Genomic DNA, 23,152 nt, shown 5'->3' with positions numbered 1-23,152 from the left:
GAGTGAGGGGCACCAGTAGAGCTGGAGGTGGGGGAGGGGGATGTGGGTGGGGAGTGAAGGGTACTGGCAGGGCCAGGGGCCTATGAGTGGAGAGTGAAGGGCACTTGGCAGGGTTGGGAGTGAGGAGGCACGCTCAGAAAATGGGGTCATGCTGAGGAAAAGGTTAGGAAGTACTGCAGTAGAGAGTAGTCTTTACTGTATTTAGTTAGCAAAAATGTTAGCAGAAGTTGGCAAAAATGTGTCATTAGATTGAGGTATATCTGACTGTCCCTTCTTGCTTCACAAAAAAAAGAGACAGAGAAAATGGGAAGGGAGTGGATTTCTAACTATGGAAATAATAGCCATCTGCTTTCTCACATGGGAATGTAAAAGTGTATGGTTCTAAAAAGTATTCCTTACTGCATTTTGAGGAGTAACTTTTGCACCTGATAATTGTAGGAGCACTCTTCCTATGCATTCCTTAAGAGTAAAGGATACACGTACAAAGCTTATAACACTTTCTTCTCACTTCCTGTACAGCATGCTTTTGATATATGGTTGATGAATTCTGCCAGCCATGTATCTTGTTTCTGAACAACAATTGGACAGCTTCTGACATCTCAGGGCATGAGTTATTACTAGTCATGTAGCTGATTCATGGAAAATGGACAAAAGTGATTGCATTTCCGGAAGACGACACTCTTCTGGTGTTATCTCATCTTCCCAGAGCCCAGCCTGATTTCCTTACATGGCAGGCCACTGGGGAATGGCTAAGAGATGTCTAACTTGTTTTAAATTCCCTCTGTAACAATTAAGTTTTAGAAAAAAGGAAGGAAGTAATTTCTGACCAGGAGAGTTCCTGGAATTCAAGGAACTGTGTCACTGGGGCTTGCCTTTGGGGGTATGCTTTCTATGTATATGAGCACAGTAAGTGCCTCTACCACTTGTGCATTACAGTGGCTGCTTGGAATTTTAAAAGGAAGAGATCACCGTGTCCAACTGGGAAATGAAGACGCTTGATATTCTAGTAACTGGGAGTAGAATGACCTAAGTGAAGGTCCTCTTCTCTGAGTGTGCCATATTCAACCTTGAACTGTATACACCCAAAAGCTGGGGCAGGAAGGAAAGGAAAGGTTCACCTTTAGGTCCATTGGACATGCAGCTCTTTAGATTGCTGGAGAGATGGATTTTTCTGGGGTTGGTTTTAGTAACAAGTGATATAATGGTGATTTAGCACATACTAACCATAACTCCACCGCATAAAACTATATCCTATGCAAACTCCCATTAGTACTGGAAGTAGTGATGTGAACAGGACCAGTGGTAGCCAGAAAAAGGGCTCGTATGTGCCTTTTTCAGTAATTACTCAGTTGGGGTAACTGTTCCAGTTTCTAGCCTGGAAACAAAATTTGGGTTGTTAGGTGGACAAATTTACGTAAGCGGTTTCTCCCATTAGAAGAGATACTGAAAAGTACCTATGAATGAGGAACCCTATCTTTACTGGGAATTAGTCTTCCATGCAGCTCTGTTTCATATCAAGAACAAAATGACATCCTGTGGATTACATGCAAAATTAGTGTATGTACTTTTTATTATTCTGTATCTAGTAGATTATAGAGACTATATTGTGCTAGGAACTGTATAAACAGAGAGAGTCCAAGGGTTTACCATCTTAAAGGGATGGACACTGGGTTCTGTTTGGCTAAAAGAATCACATTGGCTAAATAGGTTCATAGGTCTGGGAAGAACTTCCTTAAGTCAGGGCTGTCCAGCTGGCATATATGGCCCACAAGAAGTCAATCTAGAGTCCCCAGGCTCCTACCTGGCCACCGCTCTGCCTGTTGTTCTGGCTGCAGCAGAAGCCAGGGACTCTGAGCATCCCGCTTCTAGCTCCTGCTTCCTGTGCCTGCCCCAGAGGGCCTTATGGCACTTAAGAGTCCATGGCTGATGGGTTGTGGGAAGGTGCCTGGGGGAAGGGCTAAGGAAGCCTTATTTGTACTGTGCAACAGTGGTGTGGGGCTGCCAGGGAGAAGGGGGCCTGCACTACTGTCCCCTGTGCAGGCTCCAGCTGCCAGCCACTGAGGAGTTGGTCACCTCTCCTATAAGTCATTGAATCAAAGCCATCTTATACTTCATAAGCTTGTCAAGCCGCATCTTAAAATAATAGGTTTATTGCTTAATGGTTTTTCTTCCTTTTTGCTTTTTTTTTTGCTGGGATTTAGTGAAGTAATTATTTTTTAAACTATAATACGTTGCTAACCATTTTGTCTAGTATTGCTTACATTGTTTCGTAAGCTTTTGACATCTCCTAATAGCATCATCTGCTCCCTTTAAAGAATTGTTGATGCTTGTGAGCTTGCTAAGAAAAATCTTAGCCATGTGACAGAATCCAAATGGTGATGTTAGCCTCTGGACAAGTCATGTTCCTTTCGTAATTCTTAGTTTACAAAACTCGGAATGAATATATGAAATAAAGTGAAACTATAAAACTGTTATGTTGGAAATAACTGAAACTGATTAAAATAAATGTATATTTAAGAGTCTAAAGTCTGCTGTGGAGACTTTATATTGCTAGTATTGTTTTGGAGCCCTGGATCAGATTTCTAAAAACATGAATGTAATGTTAGCACTGGTCCACGTTGCACAGCTACAGATTATGAATGTCATTAAACAACTGTTATAATAAAAAGTGTAACATTAGTTTTGAATGCACTCTTCTATTTTGCCTCAGCCAGATGTTCTGCACTCTGAATGTGCTTTGCTGTCTAGCAGATTTGTCCATTTCATTGCTTAAACTGTGAGAGTTGTGGGTATTATTAAATTGTGCAAGTGAGAATATTTTTTAAAGAAAAATATATTCCAGAGTCACTGAATTTGCATCCGATTGTTTTCTTTGTGATGTCTTTGAAAACATTGGTTAACCAAAAATACATAGGGAATGAGAAAATTGAAGTGGACAAATGTTGGGGACTTCTGTCACTATCTTCAAAGTAACTGGTAATCAAATGCTAGAACATACAACAGTGGCTACTATAGAAATTCTTAAGATTAGTACTTAGGGAAAGCATCCCATATTAATACCAGATCAAAGTAGATTATGGACAAGACCTGCATCATAGAGGATTTTTTTCTTTTGTTCTTTATTGGATTAATTAGTGAAGGGACATGGAGCCTTTAAACTACATAGCGCCTCAGGCTACACAGAGTATTACACAATACATGATATGATACAGCACATTTACTGAAACTGCAGTGATAATTTTCATTCTAACTGAGTGTTGGACATCAAATTATAATCTTAAAATGTGGTACTCCATTTATATGAGCCTGTTGACTAGTATTTGTTAATTGTTTTCCTGCAAAAAGCATTTATAATTGGTTTAATTATCACAGCTCAGTGTTCTTTAAGAAGAACAGACTTAATATGGAAGACCTTTCTTGGAAAGAAAGGTAGGATATGTATTTGAATCCAAAATGAGGGTTTTTTTGTTTTTTTTTTCCCCCCCATGGTGAGGCAGGGGGACATCATCTTGTATTCAATACTAGTCCAGGGCAGGTGGTTGCTCCAGCCCCAACCCAGACCTGGGGCCAGCTGCCTGATGCCCCAGACCAGGCCCAGGATTGGAGCTGTCATTGCAGCTGTAGCTGGGCAGGACTGCAGTTGTTCAAGGTGGCTCATGCAGTGGGGCAACGCTGAGGAGATTGCACCCGCACTGCTGCCTGCCCAGGCCAGGGCTGCCACTGATGCCTCTCTGTGGCTGGGGCCAGTGCTACTGCATAGGGTAAGCAGCAGTGAGGGAGGCAAGTGGCAGGGGTGGAAGGCAGCACAGGGAAGCAAGTGGCCGGGGGGGAGTAACCATCGGGGGTTGCACGGATGCAGGCACTGGGAGGAGGGGCAGGTGGGAGAGGTGAGGCAAGTTGGGGTGGGGGAATAAGGGACAGAGTCAGGACACATGGCCTCTCTCCATCTCTGTTTTCCATGTTCCATGACCCTTACTGCTGCTTTCCTCACTGCAGTAGTAGTGGGGACGAATTTAAAAGACCCCTCCAATAATTAATTAGTTTCTGAACATGGACGTTATGCCCAATTTATAACTTTCCATATATAGAATCTAATTATTGTGGGTCATCTTAAATTTAAAGTCAGCTTGAATTTTAGTAAATACAGTAATAATTATTGTTGAGAGAGCATTTGCCTGCAATAACAAATGCACATGATTTAACGTATCATTAGAATGTGCAAATTAATGCAATTCATATTAAACCTAGCACTGATATGGGAGACATTTTCTTTTATAACCCAAGCACATTACACGGTCTTCATGTTCTCCAAACAGTGCTTGCTTTGTGTTATGGTTGGCTCTGGTCCCCTTGTAGTGTGGAAGTCTTTCCAGGAAAAATGAACTGTGCTTTATCAGAGGAAATCAGCAGTAAAACAAGAGGTATATTTAATTAACACTGGCATGGCTTTTATCTCTGTTGCCTGTGACCTTGACCCAGGGGCTACATCACTCTCACAGGTGGATTGTTGACATCATTGCTTGGCTGTACAGAGAGAAGGCAGGAAGGCCTTTGGAGGATGTTTAGGAAACCAGTGAGGTCATTCACTAGTAATGCTTGGGTGGAGAATTATTAGAGTTTGTAGTGTATGCGATTCTACCCACCCCCACCCAGAAAGTCATTGCAGTTTTGTACTTTCTCACGTTTGCTGAGCCACATTTTTGTTGTTGTTCTGTTCCACTTACTGCACAAGTATGTAAGTGAGGTTTACAAGTTAAACTTGTTTTACTGTCCCTAGGAAATTATTCTTACCAACCTATTTTTACAGCTATTACTTTTGTAGTGTTTTTAGCTTTGATTAAATCACTGTGAAATGTAAGCATTTGCTCCCACAAGTTGCGTCTTTAATGCTGTTATAGGGGAATAGCCAAAGGAAAGTATGCACAGACTTCTGAGCTGCCCAAGCCCTGAAATCTTGTAAATACTGGCTCTGTTGTTTGCTGACCCATCTGGAGGAAAGGTCAACATGCTACAGCCTGTTGTTTTTCCTGTTCACAAAGAAAGCACTTTCAGACCTTCTGTGATGAGCTGTGAAGTGATATGCTCTTATTCTGTTGGGAATTATTTTTTTTTTGGGGGGGGGGGACAACCCATTTAATCTGATCTGATATAAGCAACGGGAGAGAGAAAGCCATAGTTCATTTCAAAGGGTGGCCCACAATAGAAAGGCCAACTCTAGGACTGCTGTCTGTCATGCTAAAAGAATAACCTATGGGTTCTCTGAAGAGGAGGTGGCATCTTAGGTCATGCCCAGATAGGAAGCTTACAGAGCCTCACTGCAGTGCCCTGAAGTACACTTTGCTGTTACATGTGGGTAGCCTCCTAAACAGGAGGTAGTTGAGTGGCAGGGTCAGTTAGTCAGCTCCCATGCTAACTATTCTGCCTAGCACCATTTGCACACGAATACCCTTTTTCTGGTTTAAGGGCCAGCCTGACTGGTGCTGCTGCTGGGCCCTGTTAAGTGTTCTTGGTAGACATGCCCAGGAGGTGCTAAATGGAGGGGCACCCATGGTGCTCAAGCTGTAGTCCCAGGGGTCTCCATGTGGTTCAGGAAATTTGGCAGTGGAGAAGTAGTGGCAGCATTAATTACTGTGGCTCCTCCAACAATTAATGCTGCCACCACTCCAGCACCACCAAATTTCAGGTCCTGTGTGGTGCCCTGCAGGTCAAATGACATGGCTGGCACATGCAATTAGGCCTGCAGTGTGGCCCTGTGCCACTCATCCATCCCACAGGGCAGCATAGGTTAAGTACCCCTAAACTAAACAACAGGTTATAAGCAGAAGATTTTCACACGTCATTAACAGATTACAGTTGCTTGTCCTCTCAGAGTGACAAATAACAAATACATTTTGTGGGAGGGTTTCATCATGTGACTGGCCCTTTAAGGGAAGCTGAGGTCCAGATCCCATAGTTGGGACTGTAAGGATTTGGTGATCTTCAAAGATCACCTGATCCTTGATCTCACCACATAGGCTGAACACAGCATGTGGTCCCTTTTAAAAGGTCCAGCCAACCTGTATCACAGGGTTATTTTTTTACCATATTTAGGGTGGCAAGATTCATAACTAGCTTGGACATTGGCTATTTTAAAAAGACTGGTAAAGTACAGGCTCTGATATGCTCACCAGAAAACTGCACAGTTAAACATCCTGTCTATCCTTCCTGTTTAATGGACAAAAGAGTGCACTGCTTGGTATGCCAGTTGGCATATGGTCCTGTGAATGATTATGTTCTCTATTGCGATAACACTTAGAAATCCCATTGCACTTAGTCCCATACACACACTGATGTAGAAATGACCAGAGAGTCTGCAGCCAAGTTTCAGATGAATTACAAACCTCGAGTGCCATAACTAAGTGTGGGGGTGGGGAGGGAGTGAGGAAGCAGGGCAATTATGAAGATAATTCTGGTGATACAGCATAGGTATTAAACAGTTTCAGTAAGGAGAAGAGATGGGGGAGGAGCTCTTCTCAACTGTCTGGTAAACTTTCCCTTCAGGGATTGTGGCTGCTTCCCTCTGGGTTTTACAGAAGAAGTAAGTGTTGCGGAGAGATCTAGAGATGAAGGGGGGGAAACTGGTCTTCTAAATTAATTCACAGGGATGTTCCATGCATAAGGGCCAGATGTGCGTCAACAGCAAGACTAGTGGAAGTAGAACTAAGAGCAGGTAAGTAGACACAGACAGTGGAAGAGAAGTCTGAACTTGATACAATGGGGGAAAAAGGGGCTTGAAAGATGGGTGAAAAAATCGAGGCAATTCATTCAGCGACAGCAGTTCTAAAAGAGTAAGTGATGGGGCGATGTTTGGGTCAGGCTAGAGAGGGAGTAGAGGGTTGCAATAAGGGAAGCAGAAAATGACTAGGGCCTGGAGACAGAGGACAGGTTGATTCTAGAGCAGGGGTAGGCAACCCCCGGCACAGGTGCCAGAGTGTGGCACATGAAGGCATTTTGCTTGGCACATGTGCCTTGGGGTGGATGGCAGGGAAGGGGTCAGGACTGTGCTGCCATACCAAGGATTGTGCCCTTCATGGCTCCCCCACTGTCTGCCTCTAGCATACCAACATCATACAAGTTGAGGTTGCAGGTATTTTTGGCACTCTGCCCAAAAATATTGCCAGCCCCTGTTCTAGAGATTATTAGAGGGGAAGAAATAGTAGCAGCTCCTGCCCTGGATGTGAGGGGAAGGATTAGTTGGCAGCAGAACAGCTAGAAGGAGCTGATGGTGATGCTTCTTTGCTGAGAAGTAGAACCAAATGGATGACGAGATTAGGAGTGAAAAGGTAGACTGGCAAGTGTGAAGACAGTAGTTGAAACTGTGAGGATGAGCTCACCCAAAGCGACAAGAGGGGAAAAAAAGAGCACTCTGGGAGTCTCTTAGTGGGTAGGACAGGAGAGGAGGTGCTGAAGTTGCGTTCAGATCCTTCTGAAAGTATCAGAGATGGTGTATCAATAGCCAAGTTAGGAAGAGATTCAAAGAAGATTAAAACTAATAATGCCATAAATGGCAGAGAGAGAGAGAGAGAACCATGAGGACAGAGCGACAGATCCTGAAAATTCATGAAGAGGTCATTAAATCAGTGGATACTACAAAACAGTTGCAGTGCAGTGGAAAAGGTATTGCTGATTTAATTATTGGAGCTCACATGAAAAACAGTATGGTTGAGATGATTTAAGGAAGACCTGACAGTAAGCTTATTAGAATCTAGGACCTTTCATAGAATTATCAAAGAGGATGGGCAAAGCGTTTAATAGACCACTGAAACTGCTCTGCAACTGACCTGTACATTTTTTACATTAATGTATGTAAGGTAATGATAGTTGGGAGAGTAGGGAAAAGGTGCAAGAGAATTAAATCTCTATTTTTCATATTATATCTAGTTATTGATATGGCACAAATATTTATTACATCAGTGAGGTAGTAAAATACTTCCCTGTGTTTACAAAATTTGGAGGCAGAAATCTCCTGGCATGTACCATTTATTGACAAATACATGAGGTATTTTAATTCTCATCATAGTGCATATTCAGTTTCTGTTGGCAGCTGCATTTTATAAGATATTAAAAGTAAAAATACTGCTAATGGTACTAGATGATAGCAAATGTGGGACTTTATTCTAAGTACAAGATTAAATGACACTGCAGGTAAGTAATAAAACAAGTTACAACTTCCTGATATTTACCTGCACCATTCTGAATCATGTTTAGATTGATCAAGGTCAGCATCTGTAAATTTAGCACCTCTCAAAAATTTATGGTTGAGAAATAATATTTATATAGAAAGTAATGGTCAGATGGCTCACTGTTTTGGTAAACTTTTTCTGACAGAGGATGAAAAAATAGCTCAATTAGCAAAATTAGACTATATAACTTAACAAAGAAGGGGATAGAGTGCCTTTGATTTGGCAAGTTATTAGATCTCTAGGAGCAGAGTTGCATTTTCCCAGTACAACACCTGTTACCAGGAGCAATCATGTTGAAATGGATTGTATTATAATCCATACATCCAATCTGTGCTTCCTTAACTTGCTTGCAAGAATGTTGTGGGAGACCATATCAAAAGCCTTGCTGAAGTAAAGGTATATCTTGTCCACTGCTCTCCTTGCATCCCCAGAACCAGTCATCTCATCACAGAAGGCAATCAGGTTAGTCTGGCATGACTTGCCCTTGGTGAATCCATGCTGACTGTTCCTAATCACCACCTTCTCCTCTAAGTGCTTAGAAATTGGTTCCTTGAGGACCTGCTCCATAATTTTCCAGGAACTGAGGTGAGGTATAAGTATTGGTCTAACTCCTGAGTTTTAGCTACTTACACTAAATATATGTAGGTTAGCTACTCTTAATTAAAAGAAAGAGCTTTGTTAAAGGCTCGCCTTCAAAGAGACACATGGCAAACTGACTTGCAAACTGTCCTGTTCGTTCCCTGGTCTCTCGAGGAGTCTCCTTTTATACCCTGCTGAGCCTGGACTGGCTCTGCCTGTTTGTTAGGGCTTCTGTCAGACACAGGCAGCAGTCACTCAGCTGGCAGCACTCCCAGCTGCTCAGAGCACACTCCCAAACATACAGTCCATCAAACAAACACTCAGCGAACCAAACACACAGGCATCCCTGGCTTGCTCACCTTCTCAGAGCAAGATCTGGTTCGTCTTCCTCTTCCTTCTCCTCCTCCTCCATAGTTTCTAGGGTAGGAAGGGACCTGAGCAGATCATCTAGTCCGACCCCCTGCCATGGCAGGAAAGATTACTGGGGTCAAACGACCCCAGCAAGGTGTTCATCTAACCTCCTCTTACCCTTCTTCCTCTTGCTCACAATGAACTGTTTGCAAACTGCCCTATTTGCTGTCCGTTTGCTCCCTTAACTCAGATGCAGTGAAGTGAGGCGGATTTATTGATAGTCATTGGGTACTGCTACAAAAATCACCTGTACTTTAGCCATGTTAGGGTCATACATATTGTAATGTTTAAATGGATAGGGGCTTGGGGTACATGGCTTATGAGGAGTGGCTGAGAGAACTTGAGCGTATTTAGTTTAGAGAAGAGAAGACAGAGGAGATTTAATAGCAGCCTTCAACTACCAGAAGGATGGTTACAAAGAGGATGGAGCTAGAATCAGTGGTGGCAAGTGACAGAACAAGGAGCAATGGTCTCAACTTGCAGCAAGAGAAGTTTAAGTTAGATATTAGGAAAAACTTTCTTGCTAATCATCCACAATCCCTCACAGTTGAGGATGATTGTCTTCCATGATTGCCTTATCTGTGGTTCTGAAGGTGGCTGACCAGGCCAATCTGGGATTGACAGACTCTGTTACAACTTGGGCACATGTTTCCATATTGGGTTGGTATCTCTGGATTCTTGGTTCAGTCCACAACGCATTGTTCTGCTGCTCCTGCTTTTCCATATCCTGTTGTCATCACGAGGCTTCAAAGTACTAAGATCCTTGCAACAGACTTTTCCTCCCGGCAGTCTGGGACAATAGTTTCCCATAAGGTGATGTCTGTGTTGCATTTTTTTCAAGTTTGCCTTGAGGATGTCCTTGAACCACTTTCTCTGCCCTTTTCTTGAATGTATGCCTTGACTGAGCAGGGAGAATAAAACTTGCTTTGGCAGTGTGGAGTCGGACATCTGGATGACATGGCTGGCCCAGTGAAGTTGATGTTGGATAATCATTGCCTCAATGCTCACTGTGTATGCTTGCAAGAGGATGCTAATGCATGTGCATCTGTCTTCCCCCTGGATTCGAAGGATCTTCTGCAGCCAGTGTTGATAGTACTTCTCCAGCAACTTGACATGTCACCTGTATGTTGTTCATTAGATGGCCTACCGAGGTCCCTTCCAACCTTAATTATCTGATTCTATGAGGTGCAACAGCATACCCACTGTTTCTGTTCGTTTCATTCACTTCTTTGAGGCAGAAGAAGAAGAGAGTTTGTGTTACTACTTTTTCAGGCTCAGTGCACAGCTGCTTAATACCAATACTTTGTAACATTTAATAGGGCTCTTGCTGATCCACAGTCCAATACAGCTCTTCCACTCTGCTCACTGTCCTTCAATCTCGCATTGCATCTAATGGTTTTTTGTGCATATGGGTTGATGATATGTGGATTTGGAGCAACTAAAGGCCTGATTCAGGGTTCATAGAAGTCATTAGAAAAACTGTCCGTGACTTGATTGTGTTTTGGATCAAGTCCTGAGTGCTCAGAAATTTAATTTACAGAATCTCTTGGAAATGTAATATTAAGAGTTTGTAATTACATGTTTTGATTTGTGCCACCATTGTAGAAGGCATATATAACAATGTAGGAATAATATGTCATATTTACTGAAAGATGTTTTGTTTTTTTTCTGGTCTTCATTATGTCAGTGACAAATCAAGACATAATTGAATTAGCATCTAAATCACAGAAGACCTTTAAGGAAGTTAAAAAGCATGCTGGTCATAACTCATAGTTATTAGAATGCTAATGAAAACCAACCCTGTTAGTGATTACATGTTATGATGTTTCCAACTCTGGCAGCAGATTAATTTTAAGATTTCAATTAGAAATAACGTATGAATGGGAAATAACTTTTTTGTTCACATGCAACTAGTAAGGAAAAATAGCTCCATATAATAAAACTTCACTCTCAAAATTACATTCTAGTCTAGTGGACAGAGCACTCAACTGGGCTTAGGCGACCTGGGTTCTTTGTTCTGCCACAATTTTGCTGTGTGACCCTGTGCAGGTCATTTCACCCCTCTGTACTTCACTTTCCCATTCTGTAAATTGGGAAAAATTATACTGACCGAATTTGCAAAGTGCTTCAAGATCTACTGATTACATGAGACTTGGGTATTATTGTAACCACTTATAATATTCATGTACCCAAGTAGGTTCTCTTCCTCAAGTGAGTGTGGATGGGGAAATGGGTTTGTGGTTTGTCTTTGAATAAGAAAAACCTCCCTAGATTTTGGGACTGGAAGTTAATATACACACCTGTCTGCCCTGCTAGTGGCATTATAACAACTCTATAATGGGCTGGTTTTCTTTAACAACATGTTTTTCTGTGTGTGTTTTCTAATACAATATAATATTTAAAACTATCTGGACGGCCAGAATCATAGACCAACTTAAATTGAATACTGTATACAGATCAAAAAACTAATCCCTAAAAATAATCTAGCATGATAAATCTTATCCTCTTTTTAGTGAAATGCAGTATATCCTAAAAATCCTCCAGGAAGTCACCATCTCTCTGGCATCTCAGGGTGATCTTCTTGGATGTTTTGTGGGTTGAGGAAGCTGATGCTGCTAGTTAGGGAGGATTACAAGGTAGATGACTGGTACTTTGTGTGGGGTGAGGGTTGTTCAGGTGTTTCTTCTGTCCCACTCTCAGTATCCCCCTCTACAGCAGCGTGACAGCACTGCTCCAGGGCTGTAAAACAGTATTTACAGCAACTTGAAGCACCATTTCTCTTGACTTGGAGCTGAGCCTGCTTGAGAGGAGCTGCTCTAACATTGGGAAGTGGTAGGAAGGGTGACATCAGGGAATGTGGAGGTCAATCTGACTTTTTCCTTAATGGTTCTAGTCACAAAAGAGACTCTTCTGCATGCTCAGTCTGTGGTTTACAACTCCTCTGGTGTGTCCTTCTCCTCCTGTGCATGCTAGAGAACTTTACAGAGGAAGATAGAGAGATTTAAGTTGTTAGAAACCTTGTTTTTACTTTTGTCCCGGAGCATGAGAATTTTGCAACCCAGAGTGGAAGTGGCCAAGGGGAGAACTTATTGGCTCCCTTTATTTTGAGCATCTACAGCTTAAGGCCTATGTGCTCATGGAAACTAAATTGGGTTTCACACTCCTCTCCCTGCTTTTTTATCCACTCTTAATAAGTCTCTATTTTAAAGAATTTCTCAATTTAGCAAATAGAAGTTTCTGTGGAAGAGCCAGCAGCTCAGACTGTACCATTGACACCAAGACCCACCTTGGTGTATTTTGCTAAGGTACTAACCCACATTTATAAATATTCTTTCCACATATGGTTATGTTTTATAGGCCAAGTTTTTTTCCTGGGGGAATAATTAATCTTTCCATGGGAGCATTCTGTCACCACTTCCAAGTTAAACCTTTCCATCCTAGTTTACCTATGCTTCCAGCAAGGTAAGGTACCTCCAATGGATAATTTGGGGGGATTTAGAGTTATTTGTGTATTTAGAGATAGTAGGAGTTTAGGTTGAACATGGAGAATTTAGTAAAACCCTATAGTTATCTGATTTTTATAAACAGAAAAATAGTTTTGCTCAGCTAAGCTCAAAACAAATCCTTCAGCTGATTTTTGGGCATTTCCAGAAGAAAAGCCTAATCTTCTTGACTGAATATCTAGAAAAAACACAGCCATTCCTGGCTTTATTTAAGCCATTAATCAGGTGGTTATTAGTAATATGTTTTGGGAATATAAATATCCGATCTGTCCCTTGTGGGCAGCAAGAAATTCAAAAAGTGGAGTTTGTCAAATGATCCAAATTCTTCCTGTATGCATGTTGAAACTGAAAATATCTAGCATGTTTATGTCTGAGTTCGGAAATCTAATGTTATTTCAAGTCTAAAAGTGATTTAAGGGCCAACTGCAGGAATCTTAGGTGGAGGCTAAGAGTCTGCAACTAAACTATGTTACGGAGTCTTGATAAGTAAAGCGAAAGACTTCTTGAACTTTATAATGATCCCAGCAACTTGTTTTTTTCATGAAATTGTTTTATGAATAATGCACTAATTGACAATGAAGAGGGTTTAATATTTGTCACTATTGCTCAAGTTCTGTCCTTGTTAAAACAGGAAATAGGCTCTGATTTCCTGTTTCAAAGCTATTATGCTTATAAACTTTGAAGACATGAGGTTAAAAATAGGTTATACTATCCATAGTATATGTGGTATTAGTATAAAATATGTATTTTTAGAACAGACAACTCAAATTATTTTGAAGGGAGAGAATGCACATTTGACAGATTATTAAATGTAAATAGAAAAAAATAGCACATCATCTCTCTAGGTGCACAAAATGCACAGAAATCAGAAATTGAGCCCCTGTAGTTTGCATGTTACCCTGATTTTATAATAATTGTTGTGCTTAAAGCACAAATGCTGCTGATTAATACTGCCACTGCTCCCCCACTGCCAAATTTTCAGACCTGTGGGAATCCATTTTTCTTGCTGGTGGATGTTGGACACACCACCAGCAAGAAAACATCCACCAGCTGGGGGCCAGAGTGGGGAGGTTGCAGGGGAGAGGAAGGGAGAGGTGCATCGGTTCTACATAAGAAAATATGGTAAACTCTTGGAATCTTCCATTTGTTAATATTATTGTTAGTCTTAAAGCCTAGAAAATATTCTTGTTTGTAAAAGCAGATGCTTTTCCTGTTTTTAGCAGTTGTATAGTTGTTTCCTTGGTCCTATGAGTAGAGAAATTGACCCATGTACAAGAAATAGTGGATGTTTCTGTATCTGACGAGAAAAATTGATAAGCCAGGTAAAAAAAAGTGGCTTTGTCTTGCCTTACTTTTGCCATGTAATATTAAAATGCTGTATGCATATTGAGATCTCCATATAAAACTATCTTGTACAGTATTGTTTTCAACAGAGAAGCCTGTAATATAGCATCTTGTTATTATTCAAGTGTTGTTTCGTTTCAGAAACATTGAGTTCACATGATATCACCATTATTTACTTCCAGCTGAAACATAACATTGACGTTCTTGACCCAGGAGTGATGTTCTTTAAAAATTGAATTAGGATGAAAATAGTTTCAGCTTAAAAAGTCTGGCATACTATTTAGCGTTGCATTAGATTTTCTATTTCACTCTTCACATTTTAGGTGTGGTGTGAAAACTTGTGAGATCAAGTTACATATTACCATATTTATTCAAATATAAGATGAGTTTTTCCCCCAGTCAGCATGGGAGGAAAACTCGTCTTACATTTGCAAATAAGGAAACCCATTAAATATCATTAAACTGCTGCAAAAAAACATGTGCTTAGTAATGGAAATAAACTATGAAGTTAATTAAATGCAAGCAACGCTGAGCATGATTATAAAACACATGGACCATATTGAGCGTACATACTAATAGGAACCTATCACAAGGCTAAGTTAGTGCAACCCATCGAATAAGATATGTAGTAGTATCAATTGCCTTCAGTCCCCCTTAGCACTGACGCTTTTTGAAGTCATGATGAGCCAGTACAATGAATATATTTTGATGACTTCTTCACTCCCACAGCTGAATTGCGCCTTTCTTTCCCATTTCCAATAGTTTCTTTTTCTTCACCAGCCTTAGATGTCTGGCAAATATCACCAAATGGGGCCCCAAACATTTCACCCAGAATCCGTCATGTCACGTTGCCCTGGACTTCATTTGAATATAAATTTTTGAAGGATCCCAGGACTCATGACAAGAACACCTGGTTCCAGTCCTGAGTGGGGATTAATTAACACACAGATCCTTTGTCAGGGATATCTGGAGTGTACACACATGCTGAGCAGTTCCTTCCTTTCCTTTTTGGTGTCCTTGTAAACAAGGTATTTAGCAGATTTTGCAGATTCATTGGATCTGACAGGCCACGCCATGAGCGCTTCTGCTATGGCCTCAAACTTGCAACCTCTTAAGCCATAGTGACCTCAGCTGTGGGGTCACTGTGGCTTAAAATGCTGCTGGGGCCCAGCCCAATGAACTGTATGGTAAATCATGAGTCTTTTGGTTTTGAACTAATATTATGCATAGCTTGTCCTCTATATAAGTAGGTACAGAGTGCTGTTTAAAAGTGTGTTTATGAATGATGCAAGTGTTAGCACAGGTACGTTTCATAAAAGGTATAATGCATTAATTCTGGATGAACTAAATTACTACAGGTATGTTTATTTTAAAGTTGGGGTTTTCAAATTTGCCCCTCATTTCCATGTGCTCAGAGAGGGGGAGAAGGGGCCACAGGGGAAAGCAGTTGTGGGGTAAAAGGCATAGGATGTTATATATGTTATTTAGAAATTTTCCATATATAATCTAATTATTGGGGGTGTTGTGTTATAGTCTAGTAAATATGGTACTTCTTAGCAGAACTTGCCTGAATTTATCATGACTGCTCTTCTGGCTATTCTCAAATTCTTTATTTAAGGTTTCCTCCCCAAAGGTCTTGTCACCTATACTGCTGGTTAAATATCAGCAGTTGGATTGTCTAAATCAGTCAACACCCACCCGGCAGGTCAGATTTGGCCCACAAACCTGTGACATCCCGCCTGCTGGACTTCCCAGCTGTCCAAAAGTCTGGGGATAGGAAACTGGTGGCAGTGCTGATTGCCACTCCCCTGCTGCCAAATTTCTGAACCTGCGCATTGCCTGGTGGCCCAGATAGTGTGGCCCAGCATACTGGATTGGACACATGGGGCTGGAGTAGCATGGGGCCCGCTCTAGGCATCAGTCCTGTGAAAGATCATGCCACTCATCTGGCTTGTGGGGCTAAAAGGTTGACCACAGCTGCTCTAAATTCATTGACCTTGGTTCATTGTGGAGATGCAAAACCACACATTTTTGGTTGTCCTTAGGAAGAAACTTTCAATGCGTTTCTGATTATCTTTTAGTTTGTTTCTGTTCTGAAAAGTAATTCTCAAACAGCTGTGTAAGGAAAGCTTATATTATTGCAGCTTGCATTATGCCTGGCTCACACCAGTGGTATTCGTCACTTCAGCATATTCACCTACAAAATCATCAAGGACAAGGTTTAATTTTTTTTTTATTATTAACAACTTATGTCACTTAGTTGTTGTTTTTCCTTTTGCAATTGTAGCCCAAAGCTTTTACCACTTGACAATGGTTTATTTTTGTATTAAGCATTTACTGTTGAAAACTTCCAACAATGAGAAGTGAAGGGCTAATTTTACCTTTGTCAAGAGAGTTGCACAAACCATGAATGTAACATAAGTGTTGTTAACTCCTTTTGGATCCGCTCAGTTAGCTAATATCTGGGGCCTCTGGGTTATTTGCATAAGAAACTGATGATGGAGTTGTTATCTTTACTATGAACCTGTTTGTTTACAAAATTATACGAATTCCTATTTCTCTGCACACAGGAATGATGTAAAAAGTGACAGCTTCTCTGTTCATAGCTTCAAACCTTTTCAGCCAGCACTTAACCTAAAAGCTCTTTCTCAACATTTTTCCCAGGAGCATGCTATTTGTGCACTTTTAAGCATTTATTGCTGCTTTGCTGTCTTCTGAGCTGCTTTGGTCTTTCTGCTGTTTCTTTCCCTAAAACAAATCCTGTTCTATGTTCAGTGCCTCACCCCATGTGACTTCAAAACCATTCTTCCATTCAGGCATTGGCATGTGCCTGTTTTGGAAATCCTATAGTTTCATCTACCTGGTTACAGAAAAGTGCTCCTGTACCTTTGTCCTGAATGAAAAGCAACTTTTCTTCCTGTCAATTTCAGTAAGGCTTAACTCAGTATTATTGCTGCCAGTTAGGTTTAGTGAATGGATCAGTTGCAATTTAATGTATATAGAGTTCTCTTGTTGTAAACTCAAGTACAGAGGGATCATGTTGCTAAGAAAATGTGTACACTTGGGGTTGGTCATGCTTGTGTTCTTGCCATATTTCAATATAATTAGGAGAGGAGGAACCAGATTCAGGCCAACCTAGACAGGCTGGGGAAGTGGGCAGAGAGCAACAGAATGCAATTCAATAAGGACAAGTACAAGGTGCTGCATCTAGGGAGGAAGAACTGCCATCATACCTACAGGCTGGGAGGCGACCTTCTCAGCTTCACTGAGGCAGTAACAGATCTTGGAGTCACTGTTGACTTCAGGATGAACATGAGTCACCAGTATGATGAAGCAATTGGCAGAGCCAGTCGCAGCTTGTCGTGAATCCGTAGGTGATTCACAAACAGGTCCAGGGAAGTGATTTCCCCCTCTATGCAGCACTGATCAGACCACAGCTGGAGTACTGTGTCCAGTTCTGGATGCTGCAGTTCAAGCGGGATGCAGACAACCTGGAGAGGGTCCAAAGAAGAGCCACTCACCTGATTAGAGGCCTGCAGGGAAGGCCCTACAAGGAAAAGCTAAGGGACCTCAACCTGAGGGGACCTTGTGGCAGCGTACAAATTCATAAGGGGAGACCAACATGAAGTAGGCGACAATCTGTTCACCAGGGCACCCCCTTGAATGACAAGGAACAATGGCCATAAGCTACTAGAGAGAAGGGTCAGGCTGGACATTAGGAGAAAGTTCTTCACGGTCAGGGTTGCCAGAAACTAGAATGGGCTCCCAAGGGTGGTGGTGGTTGCCCCATCCTTGGGGGTCTTCAAAAGGAGATTGGACAGGCACCTGGCTGGGATCACATGACCCCAGGGTTGGTGACTCTTTCCTTGCCTGCCAGGGGCAGGGGGTCGGACTAGCTGGCCCACTGAGGTCCCTTCCGACTCTGTGTATCTATAAATAAAAAATAGGTTATTTCTACTAACAGGGAAGAAGGTCAACAGTATTTCCAAACCCATTTTGTCATTCCATTGTTTATACCCAGTTTGGTTCCTGTTCAATCATTGTATACTGTCCTATATGGCACTATTTTTGCTTTACTCAATTTTATTATATTTTGTTGCACTGAATGAAAATAATTCCACAGATGATCATCAGCTGTAACAATGATACTTTTTCTTGAAGCTATTTTGGCAGCTGGAGGTAGTTGTTTTAATTTTCATAAGTCTGAAATAGGAATGGAATGTATTCTGTGTTGGAAGCAGAAAATGATGGAGGAGGACAAAAGAAACTCATCACCTTAGTATGAAGTAGATATGCTTCCATTCAGCTTTCTCAAAACAGTTTGTTTCATTTTTTTAATTTAAAGCCATAAACTGAAGAACCTATTTGGTACAAGGTACTCTTCTATTAAGGTTATATTGTTGGCACTACAACATTTCTTTGCAACTGGTAGAAACTAAATAAAAATGTATAGAGATCATGAAGTATATTAAACGTGTATAAATTAGAACTGAAGCCAAGAGGAAGGTGTGTGTATCTGTGTGTGTGAGTCAAAAGCACACAAGCCTTTATGGGGATCACTCCTGGATTTAAGAGATAGGCAGGCAAAGCCTGACCAAGTGTTTCTTCTGTGTGGTCAAAAATTCAAAATGTGTATGCTGATGGATTGCACAGAGTTCAGCTACAGGACATGCTGTTTCTAATGGATGTGTACATCTGTTGTACAGTTGTTGGATATAGAGGTGCTTGAGTGCATATACTAGAAAACAGACAGAGAATTCAGCCCTTTTTTCTGTTCTGTATTTTACAGAACTGTAACTTAGACAGGGGTTAGTGGTCCAGTCAATGCATCATTCAGCCCATATTTTCCTGACCCTGAAATCTATCCTCCTACATTAAGGCCACAGGGAGGGTTGTTTCCCTGCTCTACTAAACGTTGTGAGACTTGCCAGATATTGCAGAAGTATGCTGACTTCAGTTCTTCTGGCTTTGCCTGTGAAGAAAGGAGCCAGGGAGTACTGACCTGAGGAGTGCTTGTAACTCTGCTTGACTGAGTAGTAAGCATCTCTGAAATCAGGAATCCATTCCCAGAAACTACTAAATTTCCACTCCCCACACATACTCCTCTGTCCACCCCTGTCCTCTTGGCAAAATTTAAGTTATTACTTAAGAAACAGACTCTGATGTTTCAACAAACTGTATGTAGACTGCAGGGAATCTTTCATGCATTTGAAAGCTCTTTGGCTAAGTATAGACAGTCAAAAAGCCTGAGGCTGAATTGATTCAGGCTTTGCAGGTTAGTCTAAGTCACAGGGATTGAACCAACAAGCAAAGGAGCGCACACACACTTTTGATTCAGGAAATGCAGCCACATGCCTGCAGTGGCTCAAGCCAGAAGCCGGGGTGCACCAGAACATGCCTGCCAGCTACTGCCAAAGAGGAGGGAAGAGAGAAAGCCCTGCTGGAGTGGAGGGGGCATGGCCAGGCCACAGCCCCTGCTCTGCTTGGGTGGAAAGGGTGTGGGGGAGGAAAGGTAGTGGCATTGAATTCATAAAAGCTTAAATAAGAAGTTATTTCTCTGAAAAAATATGAACTGAAGAGCTATAAATGCAGCCTGGGCTGTGTATTCGCTTACTCTTCCTGCTGCCCTCAAAGTCTCTGAGATTTGCAGTCCACAGTCAGAGCAGCAGGACTCTCAGGTTTGCTCATCGCTTCCTCTTCCTGCTTCCAGGTGCCTCCACAGCATCCAGTGCTGTGGCACTTGAATTTGTATAAATGGCAAAATGTACGTCAGTGCTGAGAAAATGGCAGCAGCGTGCTGTTGAACTAAAATGCATAGAAGGTGCTTCAGTTCAAAAGTGCACCGCCACCATTTTCTCAGTGCTGATGCACATTTTGCCATTTATACAAATGTATGTGCTGCAGCACCAGGCACATCAGCTCTCATGCGGAACAGGCTCAGCTAATTGAGTCTGTTCTGACGCACAGGATTTCTCGCGTGTCAAAGCAGACAAATGCATGTATGTAAATGCCCTAAGTTTTTTTTTAGCAGGGCAAGGTAGCTCTGTACTCAAGGGAAGGTTAGTTTAACCCCCTTCCTGGCCCCAACCCCCAGCTGGAGTTTGCCTGGGGGAGGCAGTGAGCCAGCCTTTACTGCTCCAGCTAGGAACCAGAGGGGTGGGGCCAGCCCTGCTCTCTAGAGCAGACAGCATGGCCCAGCCCAGGGCTGCAAAGCATGCTGGAATGGTGGGGGACGCTGATTTAACTTACACCATGAAGGGGTCTGGGACAGACATTGCATAAACAGTTTGACCCAAATCAGTTAAGTTTGATACTATATTCAACCAACTTTATCTTAAACCAGTTTCAGCCATTTTGAAACTGGTTTACGCGCACTGAATTTCTGTTCTGTTACACATTTAAACCAGTTTCTGAGTACTTAAACCGGTTTGTGTAACTTCTGTCCCTAGTCAAATTTGAAAATATCTTTTGACTCTCACCAAAGAAAATTTGACACCAATTATTCAGTTTGTGGAAAAAAGTATCATTGGCAATAAATAATCCTATTATGTTCTAAGGATAAAAAGGCTATTCCTTCATTGGAGTGATTGTATGTTAACATAAGAAGAATCAGAAAAGGCAGCATTGGTAAATAATCCCTGGTGATTTCATGGTGAATGAAGGAGAAGAGAGCAACAGTTGCATGCTTCAGCACCTGTAATGGACTGAGGATATTATAAATTTACTAGACTATAATAAGAGAAGTCTAGAAATTAAGAAGCTTGTTTTACAATATTATAGATAGGTTGTAAGGACCCACCCTTAGAAATCCTTTTTTTACATGGTTCAAAAAGAGACATGAATATAGAATGCAAGATGCTTTGATGTGTAGGCGGAAGGAACAAATGAAGATGTGAGAGATGAAAAGAGGGCCTCTCAGGCTAATATCCTTAGACATTAGAAACATTTTCTTGGCCATAACGTGAATTCTGAAATTTAGGAGTTTTATAGAGAACAAACTTGTAAAATATTGTAAGTTGTCATGATTTTGTCCCTTATGCCAGCTTGTACATTCTTCATGCAGCTAAGATGACTATTGTTTCTGATGGTGGTACTTGGAGAAAAAGAGAGGAATGTTGTTGTTCTAGATACCAAGCCAATATATAGACATACAGTAAGAGACAGGCCCTGTCTCTAACAGCTTACCACCTAAAAAGACAACAAGATGGGCAGGGGAAGTGAAACGATTTGCCCTAGGTCATCTGGCTTGGTAATGGCAGAGCCTGATTGGAAACCAGGTTTCCAGTCCGGTGCCTTGCTCAGTGACCACTCTTTCTTCTTGTGTTCTGAGGAAGTGTCATTTCTTACAACTCATCCACTGTCATTAAAATCACGTAGACACAGTGGTAGCATACATCTTAGAACTGGGCTATGGAGGTATTCCAAGGGATACACAGGGGAGACTGATTTCCCCCTGCCAGATCAGACCTCTTTGTGGGCCAAATTCAGCCTGTGGGCCACTAGTTGCCAACCCCTTACTATACATATTAATTTTTGAGCTAAGCCTGTTAAGGGTAAAGAGGGTTGGATCCAATCACTTCACTAGTCAGATCTGGCCATGAGCTGTAGGCTGCCAGCCCCTGTTGTTGGTGTATGTCAGCTGTGTGAGTGACCTATAAAAAGCATTGCTGATAGTGATGGTTTGTCTGTCGCACTAAGCACATAGGTGCCCTAGTCACAGACAAGAACTGTACTATGCAAGGTGCCGCACCAACTCAGAGCAACAACAACAAAATAGTGAGGGGTATAATCTCTCCAAGATGATGTTAAAATATTTCACAAACTAACTTTCTGGTTATTAAATGAACTGTAATCATGAAGTGTTTCTAGAAAAATAATGTAAAGCTATTCTCACTTAAATCATGCTGATGTTTTCTGTTCTAAATGCAGGTCACATGTTAAACAGCAACAACAAATCCACAAAGGAAGCTGTGACTGACAGATAGTTCATGTTAGGCTTATTCATTGCATGTGAAATACTCCTAGGTCAATTCAAGCTGAGAATTTCAGAATATAAATCTTGCCCTAAGTAAATAATTAAAAACAGCTTTGTCAAGAGGTTACATTTTTACATTAGATGTCACAAACACTTCTAGGTTATTCTGCAGCAGAAACCACAGAAATATGGTTGTAGGCTGCAGAAAACTAGTTGAGATTTCACTGGCTTTTTGCAGTCATTTTAGATGAGGAAAACCTGCCTTTACATTCGAGAAATTATTATGAACAATAAGAGCAAAAATAATTTTGCAATGTATAACACTTAGGGATCAGGATACTATTGTTCCAAGTACTTTACCAACCACAGAATAAAACAGACAGTGCCACAGAGAACTTGCAATCTGAGTGTAAGGCAAGAACTTGCAATCTGAGTATCGTGGCTACTGAAAAACAAGGTTCACTAGCCCTTAATGCTTTCCATAGAATATTATCTTTAACCAGACTTGAAGCCTTTTTTAAATCTGAAGCTAATTTTACAGCAGGTTTCTCAGCAGCTTTGAACTGCCGTTTTCAGCATTATAGAGGCATTTGCCTCATGTAATTCTTTTACTTGCTACTTCCTAATGAAACCATAGCAGGTAATAGGAAAATTGGGACTAAAGAAAAATATTGCCAAAATGTCTCTCAAAATCTGGAAATGTTGTGTAAAAAAGGGGTCAGCAACTTATGGCCCACAGGCTGAATCTAGCCTACACAGCTATTAGATCTGGCCTGCAGGCTTGGGGCCTCAGTGACGGGGGGCTTTGCCTGTGAACACTATCCCTGTGCAAATGTAAGAGTAGGTGGTGGCATCTAGGTTAGGGTTACCATACGTCCAGGTTTTCCCAGATGTGTCCTCTTTTTTTCACCTCCTGTGCTGCATCCAGATTGGTTTTTAAAACAAGAGCAATGGTCTATGTTTTTTGCTGTTCCCTCTGCTCTCCCAGGCTAGCTGCTTGGGACTGGGAGCAGCGGGCAACATGATTGGCTGTCAGGGATGACGTGCTCCCCGCAAGGACTCTGGCAAGCCAGGTGAAGAGACAGTGTGTGTGTATGTTTGCGTGCACTGTTTGGACA

At 41.6% G+C, this 23,152-nt stretch overlaps 1 protein-coding gene across 1 annotated transcript in view; it reads left to right on the top strand.

Annotated features, from left to right (window-relative positions):
* Positions 1-23,152, top strand: part of MTHFD1L (methylenetetrahydrofolate dehydrogenase (NADP+ dependent) 1-like) — a 327,067-nt gene that overhangs the window by 219,745 nt on the left and 84,170 nt on the right. The window lies entirely within an intron of this gene.

Source organism: Gavialis gangeticus, unplaced genomic scaffold (genome assembly GCF_001723915.1).
Source record: "Gavialis gangeticus isolate Ggan-Ray unplaced genomic scaffold, GavGan_comp1, whole genome shotgun sequence".
Lineage (NCBI taxonomy): Eukaryota > Metazoa > Chordata > Crocodylia > Gavialidae > Gavialis > Gavialis gangeticus.
Note: the sequence above shows the minus strand (reverse complement) of the source record. Positions and strands in the feature narration are given on the sequence as shown.